Below are 19998 nucleotides of genomic sequence, written 5' to 3'. Positions count from 1 at the left end.
TGCATCACTTGTTTCGTACACATTATTATTAGTAATATTATCATTATTATTATTATTGTTATTATTATTTTCCTGTCTTAATAAACTGTCTTTATCTCAACTCACAGGCTTCACTTTCCCGTTTCTCTCCCCCATCCCAGAGAGGGAGGGGGGAGGGTGAGCGAACAGCTGTGGGGTGTTTAGCTGCTGGCCGGGTTAAACCACTACACTCATCTAGCAATACTTCCAGGTTTCTGCTTTCTGTGGGATGCAGCCTCTGAAGCTTGCGCCTAATATCACTTGTAGACTGTCCCAAAAACAAAGAGACTAACTGTTATATTCCTACCTCTGACCCAGGATCCAGTGGTGTGTTACGGCACATCACATCCTTTAGTCGATCTAAGAATTCGGATGGTGACTCAGAGGGACCTTGTTTGATTGCGTATAGTGCTGACCTATTTATGGTTTTGGGAATGGCTCTCTCCATTCCTTTTGATGTCCACCCCTGATATGCCTGTAACCTCTCCATATCTGCAGATCTATTTGCATTCCATTTTGGATCCCGAAGGGGAAAATATTCCTTAACGTCCCCTCCAGTAGCTGCATAATGTTTCTCAGCCAAATCTCCTGCAGTTTTTAAAATTAGTTGCTTCTCTGTCTCAGTCATGTAGTCTAATAATAACTGCACATCACTCCAGTCAGGATTATGCTGTTTTATAATAAACTGAAAATGTTTGGCTACACTTACCGGATCATTTCTGTAATCCTCAGCAACCCTTCTCCATGCTTCTAAATCGGTGGTGGAAAATGGTACCTTAATTAGCTTCGTCCCACCATCCGACCCTACCACCTCCCGGAGAGGTGCTTGTAAGACTGTTAGAGCCGACTTTCCTGGTACGGGAGGATACAGGGCTATCTGGGGGAGTGGAGGTTCCATCCGAGTCCGCATCCTGTTCCTGCGATCGAGAAGGAGGCTTAAGAAAATCAGTTAGATCTTGTTCTGATGCCTGGCGGACTTTATTTTAGTACATCTTTGTCCAATGCTACATGCCGAACAGCACCGCTTCAAATTACCTTTAAGTTCTTTATTATTTTCTCGCTCAAGGGCAAGTACCATAGGGTCCTGTGGTGGCACGATTCCACAGTCCCTTTGCCACTCTGGATGATTTCGGAGGGTGAAAAACATATCTGCATACGACACTTCATCCCATTTTCCTTCTCTCCTCAAAAACAACATTAATTGCAGGATAGTGTTATAGTCGATTGATCCATAGAGTGGCCATTTAGCCCCATCCTCAAGCTTATATAGTGGCCACCATTGATTGCAATACTTAATGAGAGTTCTCTTGCTTTCTGTGCTCCCAGTTCCGACAATATCCTTCCAGTGTGCCAATATGCACCCAATAGGGCTTTTCTTTAAAATGCCTTTGTTCTGAGCATTACCCATTTCCTTGATTTCCTTTTTTTTTTTAACACTCCTCCTAAATAAATTCATAAATTCGTTCTCCTCCCTTTTTCCTGGGACTCAAGCCCAAACCACCAAAGAAGTGACTCTCTCCATTCTACCACTTTGATGATCAGTCAGGCCCCCCCCTTAGATGACCAAACACCAATATACACCAATATACACGAATATATCAAAACTTCTAAACTGTTACTTAGATAATGCTCCCGCCTTCCTTTTTGTCACAGTCAAAATGTTTAAGAACAAAATAGGATTACAAGATACACCACTGGGCCCATATATTGGACACTATCAATCAACACCTAGATAAAACAGCACTTCCTTTTCAATCTGTCATGCGCTTCGTTCATCTCCGGCTGTTCCCCTCGTGGAGAATACGGAACCGCGGATCACTTGCTTTGCAGTGATGCTGCATCTCACTCACACAACACAATCACGCAATCACACAAAGAGGCCCCTTACACTTCTGATTCATAGTACAAGGATATATCACTTAGAACAATAACCAAACTTGTTTGTATCGTCTCTGGCCAAGTTCCTTGAGGACTCACTCACTTCACAACAATACTTTGTCTCAAACACATACAATACTTTGTCTCAAACACATACACTTACACAAATATTTTCAACACAAGATACCCAGACGTTTACAAATAAGACATACGGTATTACCACTCCAGTTAATATCCCTCCAGCAGCTGCAAAATATTACCTAGATAACCTTGTAACAACTGTGAGAGGCCCGCTTACCCTTCTCCTGCTTCTTTTACAGTCATGAGCAAGTTTGTCCTGGTTCCCAATACTGGGACTCAGCGGTAACCTCGGATTTGCTCGATCTACTCCCAAGATCGCTAGCGGCCGCTCCATCGGTCAGCAAATCCCCCTGACCGCTCTATCAGTCAGTCTGTAGGGTACCTTCCTCCCTTACGGGAACTATGCCGTACGCCAGACGTCTCTGTGCGGTTTACCGGCGGCCCCGGCCAAGCGCAGGTGTCCCCTACGACTTACTGCCCCCCTTTGTTAAACATACCATTTGTCCGCAGCTTCAGGAGGTCCTTGTCTGTTCCCGTGGTGAGCGGCTGGGAGTGGAGGCTCCTCCGAGGAAAATACCCGGGGCACGCCTAGGGGCGTCCGCTCCGCAGCCGATCCCACAGCCAAGCAGAGTGTCTCCTGCCTGGCTTGCCAAATTGACTTGCGGAAAACAGACTCCACAATCAGTAAGATTGTAAAGTAGGTATGTTTATTCAGCGCTGGGCAGCATGGGGGGGGGGTAGTCCCACCACAATCGTGCGCACCCACCACAGTAGTTCATCTTGTATTTATACAGAAGGGGTTATCCAGGTAAGGGATCGCCTGTACATATTCATAACCTCTCCCCGAAAGGGTGGTCTTTATTACAGTGAGTTCCAGGAAATCATTTCCATTGTCTCAGTCCTGTCCTGATTAGTTCACAATACCTATAGAAATCCCTTATCTTCCAGAGCCCTCCTGTCTCAGTCCTGTCCTGATTAGTTCACAATACCTATAGAAATCCTTTCAATCTTCCAGAGCCCTCCTGTCTCAGTCCTGATTAGTTTACAGTACCTATAGAAATCCCTTTAGCATCTATTTCTTACCTCGCAGCCCGCAAATTATTTCTCATCTAGCCTGTTCTCCCTGCTTAATATATCCTTCTGAACAGCATGCCTTCTAGAGTGATGCATGAAGAGGAAAGGAGGAAAACAGATTAAAGCAAGACTTTTCTGTGGTGTGACAACTCTGTGGTGTGTTTCCTTTTGCTTGGGGATTTTGTGCATTCAGCTCCAGCCAGCCCTCTTCTAGTCTCACTCTACTACATACTCCCACTTTCCAGTGCACGTGTGCCTAGTGGATGTTATCAGTTTTTCTGCAGATTTCAGTAATTTACTAAGTGCTTTGTGCACGTGTGGATCTTATGAAGTTTTGTGCTGGAGACTATTCACTGCCTAGCAGTTCTGCCTCTGTGTGCTATGAGATACCTAGAAGCTGGGCATCCACGCACAGCCCTGCCCCCAACAATGCTCAGCTTCCCTGCTGTGAGGAGATCCTTACCACCTGGGATCACCCAGCATGTGAAGGCTATTACTGAAGTACAGGTGATTTCTAATGCCAGCTCCTGCCTCCACTGAGCTACCTCCATTAAGCTCATTGTATGCAGTTACCAGATTTTTCAATAAAACTGTTGTTAAAAATGATCTGTGTGCAAGACAAAGTCTATTCTCATTACTAATCAAACCAAGAAGATAAGGAACTTCATAGAAGCCATAAAAAGAGACTATAAGAACCTCATAACTGAGAACTTATCAATTCCTAATTTTGATGTCCTTGGCTCTTTCTCCACACTCCCACTAATCAATCACTAAAATAGTGGTGCACAGAGGTCCCAGTAACCATTTGACCTGGTCTTATCAACTTTGCCCTCTCATGAAAGTGCTCACTTCCCTGTGATTTGTGTGGATCAATACAGCAGAAAGGTCACAAAAGCACTAAAGAGAGATGCCAATCAGAGAGACATCAAAAGAAAAAGAGTTTGACAACATCAGGATCAGTCAGGGGCTGTTCAGGAGAACTTGTCAGCTGTGATTAATGGCACATTGTGTGTTGCTGTCATTTGGAAAATACTTTAGAACTTTTTAAATCACCAAATGGAGAAATTGAGTTTAGACTGCTTTGTCATCTTGAAATTTAGTAGTCACAGGGTCCAGAGTGGGTCAGGCAAACTTTTTCTTAGCAAACAAAAGAACAGTGGTGTCATGACTGAATGAAACTCTCCTAACTGTGCCTTGGTAAGGAAAGGGGTCCAATTCACACAGCTATATGAAAGCTCTGCTTTCCACCTCTATCACTCAGTGATTAACTGGGTCATAGAAAAAGTAATATTCAAGAAGGGGTTCTCTGAAATATGAGCACATTGCTGTGAAATGGAGAGGTGACATTTCAGAAGCAGAATTATTAGTGTTGTTCCCTCTGTTCTCTCCACAGGAGACTTTTGTGCTGTGACAGTAACCTCTGCAACTTCCAACATCCTCAGAGGAACTCCTCAAGTACAGGTGAAGGTCAGAGGAAGAGCTGTACTGCTGTAAGTTGGACTGTCCATAAATCATGCAAAAGACTGTATCAGCTAGGCTAGTAGTTTTGCCCTTAGTGTAGTAGCAGCTCTCAAACTGGAAAAGTCCTCCTTTGAAAAAGGCCCAGGAAGGACTCATTACCAAGGTTCCTTTGGGAACAGAGAAAGAAAAGAAGGGGGAGAGAGAGAAGATCTATGTCAGTTCTCCAAAGCCTTTTCAGCACTCAGTCACTTAGTGTTAATTTTTTATAAGGAAGGGAGTATCCACATTTTTTGCTTGGGAAGTCTGTGCCATGGTTAACAACAGAGGCAAGCTGAAAGTATCTACTGGCACCATCCCCATGAATATGTCTTCCCACTACTCATTTAGAAGCTGTGATTTGGATCCCTTTGCTACTGGAAGACAAATGCCTGGAAAACTGAGATGCCCTTTTTGGTTAAGCTATGGTAAATTGTGTTTTGTTTTAATTGAAAGCATAAATAAATAGATTTTCCATATGAATTTGGATAAATATTTTACCTCTTCCATGCTTTCTAACTTATGAATGATGGTAAAACTACCTTCCTAATCCTTCCATACAGTTCTGTCAAACTAAGTTTTGGCACAGTGTAAATCAAATTAATAGTTACATAAATTAGTTCTTGTTTGGCCTTTGGCTGTCACTGTAGCTTGGTGTTACTTTGAATAATTTCCTGGCAGTCAAAGTAATGGCAGTATTCATATTTCTAATAACTAAGCCATATAATTTTGCAACTATAGTTGTATGCAACAGTTTCTCTTTGCTGCATTGGACAGAGACTTTAGGTTATCTGCTGTTACATCAGGTATCCATAAGTGGAGGTTTCTATAGCTATACACTTTCCCATCAATCAATTCATGCTCTGAGTGGAGCATGTAGTCTTAGATACAGGCAGAAATTGTTGACCCACATCAGAATTCCCAGGTAATCTCAATTGATCATTCTGAGTATAATCACTGCACCTGTGGTATATTCAGATCCAGTTATATGTATGTAGTTGTAAGAATTTTTATAATGCATTGTATAAAATACATTTATTCCCTATACTAAAAGTGTAATGCAACAGGGATTCTGTTGAAGATGTGAGTGGAATTATATCAGGTATGTGAGATAAATGTGAGATTAGCTGACAGTTGCATGCAGTTTAACACATTTAGTACACTAATTTAGATTTAATGTTTGTATCAGAGGACTATAACATTGGCATAGGAAATTGTTTGTCAGAAGGAGACATACATATACACAGCACTGTTCTGACTAGCCACTGATCAAAGAATTATAACAAGTTTCTTTTTAAAACGGAAGAATTATTGATGTTTTGATATTTTATCTGCATCAGTCTTTCCAACAAAACAAGAACAAAAGAGTTTTACTGGTCTACAGATTACATCCCTACTGGTAGGTTTGTCCAAGCCGTGTCACACCAGTGTACTCTGTTCAAGAAAAATGTGATTGGGACCTCTGCTTCATCCTGCCATCAGCAGTTACCACTGACAGCAAAGTAAGGCTGGTTGTTTCAGCAATTGCAGTAAGAATGAGTGGGCGGAAAATAAAAGGCTCATTTAAGCTTCAAACACATTAACTTTATTTAGTGTAGTATATTCACATTCCCTGCCATTTTAGTGACTTTCCCCCCAAAAGACAGATAGAAACTGAGAGAAAAAAAGGGTATTTAGAGGTGCCAAAATGAGATCCCTGCCATAGGGACAAAAATGAGACTTGTGTTCCCAGATGTTCCAGGGATGTTTTCTTTAGTATGTGCCATCATCCTCCCAGAGACATTCAGATTCTCCCAGGGGAACTATTAAAAGTCATACTCCACCACAGAGCATAGACCACTATTTCTCATCCGCTTCCTGATTTCAGTTTTCGACCAAAAATGTGACCAGTTATTACCTTTTGCTTTGAGTCATGTGAGAACTCAAAACCCAGGCACTGTAGGCAGTTGCCCTGATAGGCTGTCATCATACATGCTGGGATGGGTCACTGAACTTTCATGTTTAATTTGGCCCAGAACAGGAAGATGAACCTTGGGTTCATCAGATTGTTCCAGATGCTGGCAGTTACTTTGGGTGTAGATATCCTTAATTTACAGATTACCCAAATCTCTCTGACAAGACTTTGTTCTGCCTTTAAAAAAATATAGACAGAATGGCTTATGAAAAGTATCATTAAATGGATGATTTGAAGTACTGATGTAAAACCCCAGGGTAGCTCAACTAAAATTAGCTCGACCTTAAAATTAGGTTTTAGACTATAAATTTAATTATAAAACTCTGTATTTTGGTTTTTGTTTTGTTTTGTCTGAAGTCTCAAAGTTCTTGAGCAGGAGCAGACAGGACAATTTTACTTTTTGCATTTCATTAGACCTCAAAGTCCTTTGGAAAGAGGGACAATTATAGAAGGCATGATTAAAAGTGGAAGCACAGAAGTAAGGCATGGAAAGGAGAGGGGGTTATCCCAAAATCATGCAGCACAGCAGTGCTAGGGCTGGCGACAAGCCACTGGATTCAAGCCCACTCTCCTTTATTAGACTGTTTGGACTCTTTAAAATTTCCCCCTTCACCAGGTCCCATATTTGGCACTTTGAACCAGTTCTTCTGGGATTTAGTCAAAATCAGCCTCCACAGCCATTTTGATTTCATGAAGTGAAGAGCTGATAGGAACATCATCAACTCTCTAATTGAATGAAACCTCTCCATTACATAGCACAAGGATTTAGACTGAGTTCCGCAAGTGGCAAGCAAACATGGAAAATCTAAAATTTGCCCTTTCTCATGGATTTGTTTCTAAAGAAACACCATTAACACGTTGATGGCTATTTCACATCTTCTTCCCAGACTTGGCAGCTTTTGGCAGCTTCCCTTCATCAGAGCTGCTTTGTCAAGCCCGCTTGCCTTTCCTCTATGGGAAACGGGTGTTACTGACCTCTGTAAGAGCACATATGCACCCACCATCAGAGGGGCTTGACAATAATGCTACATTGCTTTGCCCACTTTCCTAGTGAGTTTAAGGTTTCAAAGGTTTCTGTTCACTGAGCTAGATCCACAGCAGGTGTAAATTTCATTCATTTCAGCGAAGCTGTAGTGGTTTGTGCCAACTGGAGATAGGTTTTCACTGAGCTTGGCGTGCAGATTTTTCCAAATAGGAAAAGCAATACTGAAAGCAAAATGAGCAAAATACTGCTTGCCCTTTTCTGCATTGGCTGTGCTTGGCTTTGTTTCATTTCACAACATCTTTCAGACCTAAATGTCATCAGCTGTGGCAAAAAAAGTCCTCCAAAATCTAAGGCTACAAATGGTTAAAACAGAGCTAATAACCATCCCTATAATCGCTGTTTCTTTTGGGTTTCATGCAATTTTAACCCTGACTGGCTGATACATAAACTAGAATAACCCATATGCAGGGAGGAAAATGTAAAAATGATTACGTTTGTGTAGTTTTCTTGGTGATGTATATTTCTGGGAAGTTAGAGCACTCTGTGCATGGAGACTACACCGGTCAATTCGTTGATCTCTAACCAGGGATCTGTATTCTCCAAACTGAATTGTCCTGCCTCGTAGGGATCCATGCCAGTTTTTCCACATGAATTGTGATGAGCCACAGATGCCTTCTTGGTTTTCATTTCTCCTCTCCACCTTGCTGTTTTGTCTGCTTCCACTGGAAAATGGAAGACTGTCTTGCAATGTATGTATGAGATCCAAATAGCACTTCATGATATGAGACACAGCTCAGAACAGAATAAGGGACACTAAATTTAGATAGATCCTTTGTGACCCTTACAGTATATTTTGTTTTGTTCCCCCCCACACACACACATGTTGCTGTAACTATAGTTATTTCATTTGCAGTTCACCGTTTGTTTTGCCTGCAGCTCTCAGATCAGCTACGACGTTCCATTCTTGACTCATTTAACCCCTGGTCTAACTTCTCTGCAGCTTTCTTCTCAATGTTTTAAGTCAGGGAATGGAGGCGAAGTGGGGGAGGGACAGGAAAATCATATAGTCTAATTTCTATAATTTTATGTTTTTACTGCTTGGAATGTATGATTCATGCACTTCCACATTTTGTCTTTTATTTTAATTTTTTTATTATTTTTTATTTCCTAGAGAAACTAGCTTTAACTATCATAAACCACTGCAGTTACGGAGGGAGCAGGGCCATGCCAGCTCCCAACATTCCAAGCCAAATCTCCATCCAATTGTTTAGATTTCTTCTCAACTGTATAAAGTTCCTAGGTAGGGTGGAGAGAGGAAAAGGGAGGCCTTTTTCTACAGCTGTCTGGGGCAAGCTTCTTTTGAAATTAAATTGCCTTTCCCAGAAGGTTGTTCCTGCCACCATCCATCATTGGACTAGTTTTATGTCATATGAGAGTGTCCTGGTTTCAGCTAGGATAGAGTTAATTTTCCTCCTAGTAGCTGGTAGGGTGCTATGTTTCGGATTAGGGTGAGAAGAATGTTGATAACACACTGATGTTTTAATTGTTGCAGAGCAGTGCTTACACTAAGACAAGGACTTTTCAGCTTCTCACACTGCCCTACCAGCGGGCAGGCTGGGGGTGCAGCAGGAGCTGGGAGGGGACAGACCCAGAACAGCTGACCCAAACTGGCCAAAGGGGTATTCCATACCATCTGACGTCATGCTAAACAATATATAGGGGTGGCTGGCCGGGGTGGGGGGGCCGGCTGCTCGGGGATATGTTGGGCATCGGTCAGCGAGTGGTGAGCAATTGCATTGTGCATCACTTGTTTCGTATACATTCTTAGCAGTAGTACTGTTATCATTATTTTTTTTTTCTGTCCTAATAAACTGTCTCTATCTCAACCCACAGGCTTCATTTTCCTGATTCTCTTCCCCCATCCCAGAGAGGGAGGGGGGAGGGTGAGAGAATGGCTATGTGGTGCTTAGCTGCCAGCCGGGTTAAACCACAACAGAGAGTAAAACATTTTCTTCCAAATTTCCAAGACAATTCCTATCTGGATCAATCTGAACTTTACTCCAAATGAACTAGGTTCTGTGACAGCTACTTTTGGGGTCTCTCAAACTTTCTGCTTATTTCCGTAAACTTCCAGCTTCTAGAAGAACTAAGTATGTTGAAAACCATCCTAAGATTTCTCTGAATCACTCATTTTAGAATTTAACCTTCTTTACTTATCACAAAAGATACTGAATCCTGAATCTTCAAGCCTGTTAGGTTTTCCTCAGTTATGCAGAGTACAGACCCAGTGAAACCTAGTGGTATGCACACTCTAATTTAGACTAGCTGAGGGATTTGCCCACAGAGTACAGTTACACTGATCAGTTTACAGCTTAGTAAAGTGTACGTGAATGAAATCTGAATGAGACCAAAGAGGATCAAAGACTTCTCAGAAGATATAGAGAGAAGAGAAGAGAAGAGAAGAGAAGAGAAGAGAAGAGAAGAGAAGAGAAGAGAAAAGAAAAGAAAAGAGAAAAGAAAAGAAAAGAAAAGAGAAAAGAAAAGAAAAGAGAAAAGAAAAGAAAAGAAAAGAAAAGAAAAGAAAAGAAAAGAAAAGAAAAGAAAAGAAAAGAAAAGAAAAGAAAAGAAAAGAAAAGAAAAGAAAAGAAAAGAAAAGAAAAGAAAAGAAAAGAAAAGAAAGAAGAAAAGATCAAGTGTCCTTTTCCTCAGGACTTCTTTGGTCCTGGCCCACTCACTTTCCAAAAAGGCATATGTTTGTTTATTTGTTTGTTTTCTTCCCTTAAGAAATGTAGGCTATGTTCACTTTCAAAGTTTTCTTCTTGCCACTTTCCCTAAGTATTCTGCATTAACATCATCACAATTTTATTCCATCGACTTCTCATTTAATATTTTATGTCAACTGTTACAAAGAAATCACCTGGTTCCATGTTTCTCCCTCCCCCCACAGACAATCATGCCCATGAACACCCTTTTTCCTTTGTTTTCTGTTCTGTGGGCTCCCAGTTGGAAGGGCACTGGACCTGCCACAGAGTATATGCTGGTATGTGCTTTGACATCATTCCATGTGGGTCTTGCCAGGTGCATTCCCCCGCTTACCACTTTAGCGGTTCCTTTTAATTCTTCCAGTGTGCGATGTTCCCTGCATTGCATTCTCCCTGGGTGGATGTTAAGGCAGAGCCCTCCTTTCTCCCAGGCTCAGCCACAGCTGTGAGCTGATAGAGCTGCCTCTCCTCTCTGCTGTGAGCTTTAATCGGATTCTAGTTTCATTATCAGAGTGATCCATTCTGGAAGATATTTCACACACCCCAAGCCCCAGGCAAGTCCTAACAACCTTTTTCAATATTCTTTTTTTTCCTCTTTTTTTTTTCTTCTTTCTTTTTGATGATGTTCTGCAGGTGCTCTAGCAAATACAAGGCTCCAAGGCCAATATCTCCCAAGACTGCTGCAGTATTTAGCTCTCAGTCAACATTCCAGGAGCCATTCTCCTTTTCATGGCCAACAGCTGGTCTTTTTCAGGAGTCATTGGCACATAGTCAGGGAACTCTGATCATATGCCTTGTAAGATGCTTAGTAGCTGACATCATTTGCCAAACGCCAGCTTTTCCTGACAGCTTTTTTCTGGTCTTTCCAGCTCCACAGATACTTGGCTGCTAGGTATAACTCCCCATCATTAAAATGTGACTTTGGGCTCCTTCATCACAAAAGTAGGTTCATGAGGATGCAAGAGAGTGTAAAAGAAAATCATCTGAAATTTTCCCTGTGATTTATGTGCAGATCATCCCCCTGAGATCTCCAATAGCTGGTATATGCTACGTTAACAGCTAGCATCATTAATGAATGCATGCTAGCTAATGAAATCGCAGTGATGAGAACTGTAACCAACGCTATCACTGCAATTATTCTCCATAATAATTAATTTACAGTTACAGGAATACATTGGGATGTGTGACTGATACAACATTTTTCTATGTGGACACCTAACATTTATTTAGTTGACCATCTTGCAAGTAATGCTTAATGTGTTTTCTTTCCTTTCCATATAATTTTGCACTAAGGAATGTCTCAGGACTTTGGTGTGGTGTGATTCATGAGTGAATGCCTCAGAAGAGAGAAGAAAACCCTAACTGCTGTTTTAAATCGTATGGCTTCTAAAACTTTACAGCCAAAGGACATCAATAGATGGTTACCTCCTGAATGTCAAGATATCACCCCAGTGATCCTGCATCAGGCCAAAAGATCTGAGCTGAACTAAGTTAAAGTCTCTGTCCTTTCACAGTTTGAATCAGCAACATTTTAGTGTTAAAAAAAAAAAAGAGTCCATTTAGTGTAGGCAGTGAAGGGTCATTATTTCAAACATGCCCTAAATTTAGTCCTCGTTGCTGTCATGACTCATCCAGCCATATTGCACTGCAGGAAGTAAAGGAAAAGCATCATTGTAATGTAAAGTAACCCCCTACTCCTCTAATATCTCTTTGGCTACATGTTTTTCCTAGCTCTTTGGCTGATAGATTCCACCAGCCGTGACTTTCTTATGTTCTTCTTGTTGTTGTTTTGCACCAAAGTATTCATCAACTCCAATACAAATAAAAAGTAGGTAACAACCAAATAGTCTTAGAGCTTCCTCTAATGAACCACTGTAGTCTAAGCACACAACAGAGACAACATGTACGAAGTACTACAAGGGAGATACACAAGAAGCAGCAAATACCTCATGCTCACTCTACAAGGCCTAACATTTAAGAAAACTCCACATGGTGGAAAGTGCTCCCCAAATCAGCACTGATAAGAACCATGGCACCCATACAGTGGCACTAAGTGCTGTGTAGAGCCTAGAAAACTCTTTATATTCATGAGTGTTTGAAAAGACCCTTATCTTAGTATGTCTAACATAGCCTTGCATTACCATAGCTCGACTTGCTGGTTCCCCAATTAATTTGGTCAACACTGTCTTGGGGATCTCTGAAAAATGCTCTGTTATATGGAAGAAGAAAGTGCCAAACTGTGAGTAGCCACCTAGATTGCAACAGATGGCCTACTTCCTCTAGATTTTGCCAGCAGACTAATTACTCTTGGCCAAAAGTAGGGAATGAATTCTTCAAAAAGTCAAATGAAGGGTTTTTTGTTTCCTTACTGGAATCGAAGTCTTGAAAGTGTTATAATTTTCCAAATGATTGTATTAAAAATGACAAAGAGAAGGAAACCATCAGGGCATAGTTGTCTTATCCTGTAATAAGGTCAGAGCAGAACCTGCTGGTACCACTCAAGAGTCAGCAGAGTCAGTGAGAAGTTGAGGTCCCCACTCCTGCACTGGGGAATGTTCTTCATCAGATATGAATTATCTAACTTTTTGTTTTTGACTCAGTAGCCAAAACTGATAATGTAGACATTGAGGCTTTCAGATGACCATTCAGGCTGCTCCATTCCTGTGCAGTTAAAAAACAATGTTCTCCAATATTTTTTAGTAGAAATATGTGAAGGAAGGACAATGGTCCAGAAATTGTTCTTGAGAACAATTACAATTGTAATTGTAACAAGTACCAAAACAAATAAAAAAAAAAGAGTACAGATTTATTATAATTTATTTTTAAAAAAAGGGGGGGGGGGTGTCTACATTCACTTGCTTTTGCCAGATTTAACCACATCAAGAAAACACTATTCACTGTTAAAGCTCTCATATAGTCCAGTGCAACTACCTAAAAAAAACATTCCTTTCCTGGAAGGAGAACCTAAGCCTTGAGCATATGTAACCTGTTCTCACTTAAATATTGCCTGAAGGTTCCTGAAGACATGAATTATGGAACAAAAGAAAAGTTAGAGTAGCAAATTCAGTCCTAACAATTCTGACATAATATCTCCTGCTGAGCTGTCACCACCTAGCAAATTCATTGCAATGTTCCTTGTTGTAATTCAGGTTAAAGTCATAGGTGCATAGCTGACTATCTTTAAATGATATGTCCTTGGTTGAACGCATTTATTTCTTAAGCAAGGCAAATCATGGTTAATCAAAATTATTTGCTTTCACCACATTAATGGAATCACAGTATCTTTTAGGATGGAAAGAACCTCAGGAGACCTCTAGTTCCTGCTCAAAGTAGGGTCAACCTTTAAGTTAGACCGGTTCATCAGGGCTTTGTTCAGTCTGATCTTGAAAACCTCCAAGAACTGAGATTGCATAAACTTTCTGAGCAACCTTTTTCAATGTCTGACAGCTCTCCTACTGAGAATTATTTTATTTATAACAAGGCAGACTCTTCCTTGTTTTAGTTTATGATCATTGTCTAATATCCATTCATCATGCATCTCCATAAAGAGCCTGGTTCCATCTTCATGATAAATTCTACTGTTTTAAAATTAGTAGTTCAGTTTGGAAAGTGCTAAATTTCTGCATAAAACATTTATTAATTTCAAAACATTTTTAATGCTTTTGTTTCAAAATGGCATATTACTATTAAACAAATGAAAAAGAAAATAAAATTGTATAGTGTGGGTGAGGTTAAACATTTTATTTAGTTAAAAAGAAAGTGTTTTTTTTTTGGTGTTGTTTTTCTATTGGCCCCTAAACTGAAAAAGTGTATATTCACAAAGTTTTAGGTAAGCTTTAAGTTTATAGTGATTTAGGAACTGCTGGTGGAAAATTGGTAGAAGTTCTTTTCTGTCAACTAAAGAAAATAATACAACCTTCAATCTACAAGAAGAGCTGTAATTTGGAAAATACGTGATAGAAATGGATTATGGTGACATTCCATTCGGATGTATGACTTCACTGTTTCTGTAAGCCTTGTCCTTTTAATATGGATTTAATAAAGTCAGGCACCACAAGGAACTCTGATCTTTTCAAATTGAAGAATGTAAAATGCTTCCATAACTGAACCTCTTAATTGCTGAACAAGGAGTAGAGCCCTTTCCTGCTTTGGATTGGAAAGTGTTTTCATTTTATGTGTGTAGTGACAGAATGTATAGACTTCATGTCTGGGTATATGGATGGAAAGTAAATTCTAACGTACTTTGAAGTTTATTATAGCAGAACTGCAGAGGTCCTTTCTTCTCTAATGCTGCAAAACTGTGTTTCCATTTCCTTGCATCCTTCCAGGATAAAGAGATATTCATTTTTTCCTACAAATGTCTGTTTAGATTATAAAATGGTCTGGAGATGATTTCTTTTTCAGAGTTGGAATTCACCAATTGAGAAAATCTAATAGAAATTACTTCCTGGCCACTCCCATAGTATAGTTATGGCACAGGAAATATAGTAGCCATTGCCTGTGGAAAATGCTGAAGCAAATGACATCATCTGGATTTCCAAGAAGTTTCTGAAAAAAAAAAAAAGACAAACATTTGTCACACTTTTGCAGGTTCATTCATAGCTAATACCTGGTGGGATCTGCAGTCAACAAAGTGGAAGGAGTGAAGTGCTTAAATTGATGGAACTTAGAACAGTTGTACCTGTTGAACAAAATAATCTTTAGGCTGGATGTGCACATAGGGATGCGGTGCAAGAAAAAGGCCTTAGTTTCCAAATGAGTTTGATGCTATGAGAAGGCAGATCATAGAATTATCATAGAAACACAAGGTTGGAAAGGACCTACAAGATCATCTAGTCCAACCGTCCTCCTATCACCAATACTACCCCCTAAGCTACTAAATCATATCTCATAGCACCTTCTCCAGGCGCTTCTTGAACACCGCGAGGGATGGTGACTCCACCACCTCCCTGGGCAGGCCGTTCCAGCGCCTGACCACTCTTTGAGAGAAAAAGTTTTTCCTGATATATAATCTAAATCTCCCCAGGTGCAACTTGTGGCCATTTCCTCGAGTCCTATCATTAGTTATCTGAGAGAAGAGGCCAACCCCCTCCTCATCACAACTTCCCTTCAGGAAGTTGTAGAGTGCAATGAGGTCTCCCCTGAGCCTCCTCTTCTCCATACTAAACAATCCCAGTTCCCTCAGCCACTCCTCATAAGACTTGTGTTCCAGACCCCTCACCAGTTTTGTTGCCCTTCTCTGGACACGCTCCAGGGCCTCGATGTCCTTCTTGTAGTGAGGGTCCCAAAACTGAACACAGTACTCGAGGTGCGGCCTCATCAGAACAGAGTACAGGGTGACAATCACCTCCCTGGTCCTGCTGGCTACACTATCTCTAATACAGGCCAGGATGCCACTGGCCTTCGTGGCCACCTGAGCACACTGCCGGCTCATGTTCAGCCGAGCATCGATCAGCACTCCCAGGTCCCTTTCCTCTTCACAGTCTTCTAGCCACTCTGCCCCAAGCCTATAGCGTTGCATGGGGTTATTGTGGCCAAAGTGCAGGACCCGGCACTTGGCCTCGTTAAACCTCATCCCATTCACCTCAGCCCAGCAGTCCAGTCTATCCAGATCCCTCTGAAGGGCCACCTCAGGCAGATCGACACTACCTCCCAACTTGGTGTCATCTGCAGACTTACTGAGGGTACACTCAATTCCCTCATCTAGGTCATCAGTAAAGATATTAAACAAGATAGGCCCCAGTACCGACCCCTGGGGGACACCACTTGTAATGGGACGCCAGCTGGACTTAACTCCATTAACCACTACTCGCTGGGCATGGCCCTCCAGCCAGTTCTTTACCCAGAGAAGAGTATATCTGTCCATGCCACAGGCATCCAGTTTCCCCAGGAGAATACTGTGGGAGACCATGTCAAAGGCTTTGCTGAAGTCTAAGTAGACTACATCAGCAGCCTTTCCCTCATCTACCAGTCTGGTCACACGATCATAGAAGGAGATGAGTTTTCACAAGCACGACCCGCCTTTTGTGAACCAGTGCTGGCTGGGCCTGAACCCCTGGATGCCACGCAAGTGCCGTGTGATCTCACCCAAGATGATTTGCTCCATAACTTTCCCTGGAACCGAGGTCAGGCTGACAGGCCTGTAGTTCCCCGGGTCCTCCTTATGGCCCTTCTTGTAGATGGGAGTCACATCGGCAAGCCTCCAATCTTCTGGGACCTCTCCACATAACCAGGAACGCTGATAGATGGTGGAAAGCGGCTTGGCGATCACCTCTGCTGGCTCCCTCAGCACCCTAGGGTGGAGCTCGTCTGGTCCCATGGACTTGTGACATTCCAGATGGAGGAGCAGGTCTCTAACTGTCTCTTCCTGGATCACAGGGGGGATTCTCTACCTGAATCACAGGGGACGTGCAGGTCAGGGAGTAAAGTACCCTGAGGATAACTGATCTGACTATTAAAGACAGATGTAAAGAAGGTGTTGAGGACCTCAGCCTTATCCTTATCCTCAGTGATCACATTCCCTGCTGTATCAAGTAAAGGATGGAAATTTTCCTTGGTTCTTCTCTTGCTGTTAATATATTTGTAAAAGGATTTATTGTTCTCTTTTACTGCAGTGGCCAATCTGAGTTAAAGCTGGGCTTTTGCCTTTCTAACTTCCTCTCAGCATACCTTAGCAACTTCCTTGTAGTCGCCCCAAGTAGCCTGTCCCTTCTTCCAGTGGATGTAGACTCTCTTTTTCTCCCGGAATCTCAACAAAAGTTTCTGGTAAAATGTTTGAGCTGATTTTGATTTAGAACAGGGATCGAGGGAATACCTCTTGCCCAGTTCCTACCATGACTGTTGGATGCTGATGCTGATTTATCTGATCCAAAAATAAAACCTTGGATACACCAAGATCACTTTGAAGATCCTCTGGTGATATTCTTTTTATGTTTCTCCTTATCATTTGCTACCATCCAGTGTTGAAGTAAGGAGACCGATCACAAGAGGTCTTTGATTTGAATCAGTTCAGCCAATATGATTTTGCTTTTCTTTGTACCATCTTCTTTCAAAAGTGCCACAAAATTCTTGAGTGCAGTGCAGTTGATGGTGTGTGATTGTACTTGGTTGTTCTCTAGGAATGTCTTTGATAATTTATGTTAGTATGACACAATATTGGACTGCAAAATTAGTAGAATGAAATAGGTTTCCATGCATTGTGTAGGCTCAAAAGCCCTAGGTGGGTGTTGTGTAGCAAAGAGAAGAGGTGTTCTCTGTGAACACCTGAGTTCAGTGTGCCCAGCACATTGCCTCTTCAGTCCCCATCCAGCTGGCTGTTGTTCTGTCCAGGTTTGTGTTTACACTGACACTGCTCCAGCAGGTGTGAGTCTGACAGGACACCAGTGCCACTGCCCAGCTGCTCTGCAGGACCCTCCTGTCTGCTGTGTGCAGCAGCCATCTGAAATGACTGAGAAACTCCATATAAGGAAGCATTTTGGTGGCTGCTGTGAAGTATAAGGGGACACTAACATTTTTGGATAAAAGGGGAAAATTTAACTCAAGTACCTTTGACTCCTGTAAGGTTTTTAATGACTCAGCTCAGCATGGCACATTTACTGCCACCTATCAGTCATCTCCCTAACTCTTTTCTAGGCTTTTACAGCATTCAGAAGCTGGTTTACCACAGTGGAAAGATCTGTAGTGTCCTTTCAGTCCCTGACCAGCATTTTGTATGACACATACCCTGTGTGCCTCCTTTTATATAAAAAAATAATAATAATTTGGGTTCCGGACAAATAAATAAACAAAACAAGCAAACCTCAAACCCTCAGTAGATCTGATTTCACTTCAGACAAGTATAATCTTCATTGAATGGCAGAGGGACTGTGGCACTGAGTCCTCAGGCAGAGTCAGTCTCAGGCAGGTGAAAGTAATATATACGTCTGACACTGATATGAACAGTACCATAAGTACCATAAGGAGGTAGAGGAAGGATGTGTGAGTGTCAGGAGCACTGCTGGGGTAACTTGGCAGACAGCCTCGGTTCCTTGTTTTTTCCTCAGACTCTTCTTCTCCCCATGGCCATTGTGAAGTGAGTCATTCACCCCCTTGACTTTTGCCACTTCACTTGTGGGTATTTAATCTTTTCACTTGTGGGTAATCTTTTCACTTGTGGGTATTTAATCTTTTTAATTTAGTCTTTCCCTAAATGCAACAAAGAAGTAAGTAGATCTAGAGGATAATCTACCCCATCCAGAAATAAATGTGGCAGAACAGCTCATGGAGATCTCTTCACTCCATTTGTTACAAAGGAAACTTCAGTGACTGCTCAGAGTGGGCAACTCACTTTCAGATGGCTGAAGTTAAGACCAACCGTAATTTCTACCCCCTGTCCACTGGTATCCCAATTAGTCAGAAGGTGAGAACAGCACAGAGGAGAATTGAGAGAATAAATATTTAAAATGAAGATAGGCATATAGATTAAGGACTATTGGTGTGGAAAAGACCTAGCTTCCCTCCCCAGTGCCTGGCTTTGGAGCAGGACATAGCATAAGTACTCTGTTATTCACATTTGCTCTATAGGGTAAGTGTATTGCTTACCGTCTCTTGTTTAAACATTACAGCCACAAAATGAGCTAATAAATTTCTGGCTGACATGCCTGACAGAGCAGTAAGTAAAAACAGGAAAGCATCTATTACATATTACCCCGAATTTATCAGCTCTCCCTTCAAAAGGGGAAATAACATAAGGCAAATTGTGGGAAGTTTTGTTTTTTTTTAATCTGCTAGAAAAATATGCCCTGTGTCCCAGTCAAAAAACAAGCTATTGTGAAGTAACCATATTATTTAAAGATACAAGTCAAGCAGGAAGAGGAAAACCAAACAATCATGGCTTGAAAATTTCCCACAAGTGCGCTCTGACAGTCAGAAGGCAGTGATGGACTTGCTGACAGAGCCTGGGCTGCAGGGCTTTTCCAAGGCCAGAGGGATGGGAAAGGGAATGAAGGGGACTCTCTTCCCTTGTAAATATTTGTCTCTGGCTATACATTTCTGCTGTTTGCTTTACTGTTGTTTTTAAAGCCAAATCAATATGTCAGCAGCTAAAATTTCATCTCATCTTCCAGCCTGAGGTCACTCCTAAACACGGAGGTGTGTCTGAGATACCACCAGTTACCAATGCAAGAAACCACAGGCAGGATTTCTTGGAGTGTGCATGCAAGTTTAATCCACACTCCTTTAAACACTTCAATCCGTGCATAACTTAAAGCAAACTAGAATTTAAAACTGAATGCCACGTAGGCCTAATGTTTGATCACTTTGAACCTGTTGTCTGGTGAAAGGGTCCGTGTGTGTTTTCACATTTGTCTGGCTTCTCTGACAAGGTGTATTGTCATGTAGAACCAGATTAATACACAGGGAGACTTTGTCGTTAAAGAAATACAAGGTGATTTCTTTTATTATAACCAGCAAGAGGGCTACATTTGCAGTACAAACAGCTACAGTGTTCTCTGAGCTCATATTCCTCTGTGTGGCACATGGCTAACTTGTAGTAACCTGGATCCTGAAACTGGGGCAATGCATTTATTTAAATCCTCAGGGAAGAAACTACTTCAAATCCAGGTGCTTAATGGCATAACCATGTGTAAACCAAAATGCACAACATACATTCATCCTGCTATTAAAGCAGCACATTAAAAGGAAAAGAATGAGGAAAGAGAGTCAGAAGAAACCTCAAGAATTTTCATCTTACTAATAATTCAAATATTGTG

Source organism: Anser anser (assembly GCF_964211835.1).
Source record: "Anser anser genome assembly, contig: SUPER_W_unloc_6, whole genome shotgun sequence".
Classification (NCBI taxonomy): Eukaryota; Metazoa; Chordata; class Aves; order Anseriformes; family Anatidae; genus Anser; species Anser anser.
Note: the sequence above shows the minus strand (reverse complement) of the source record.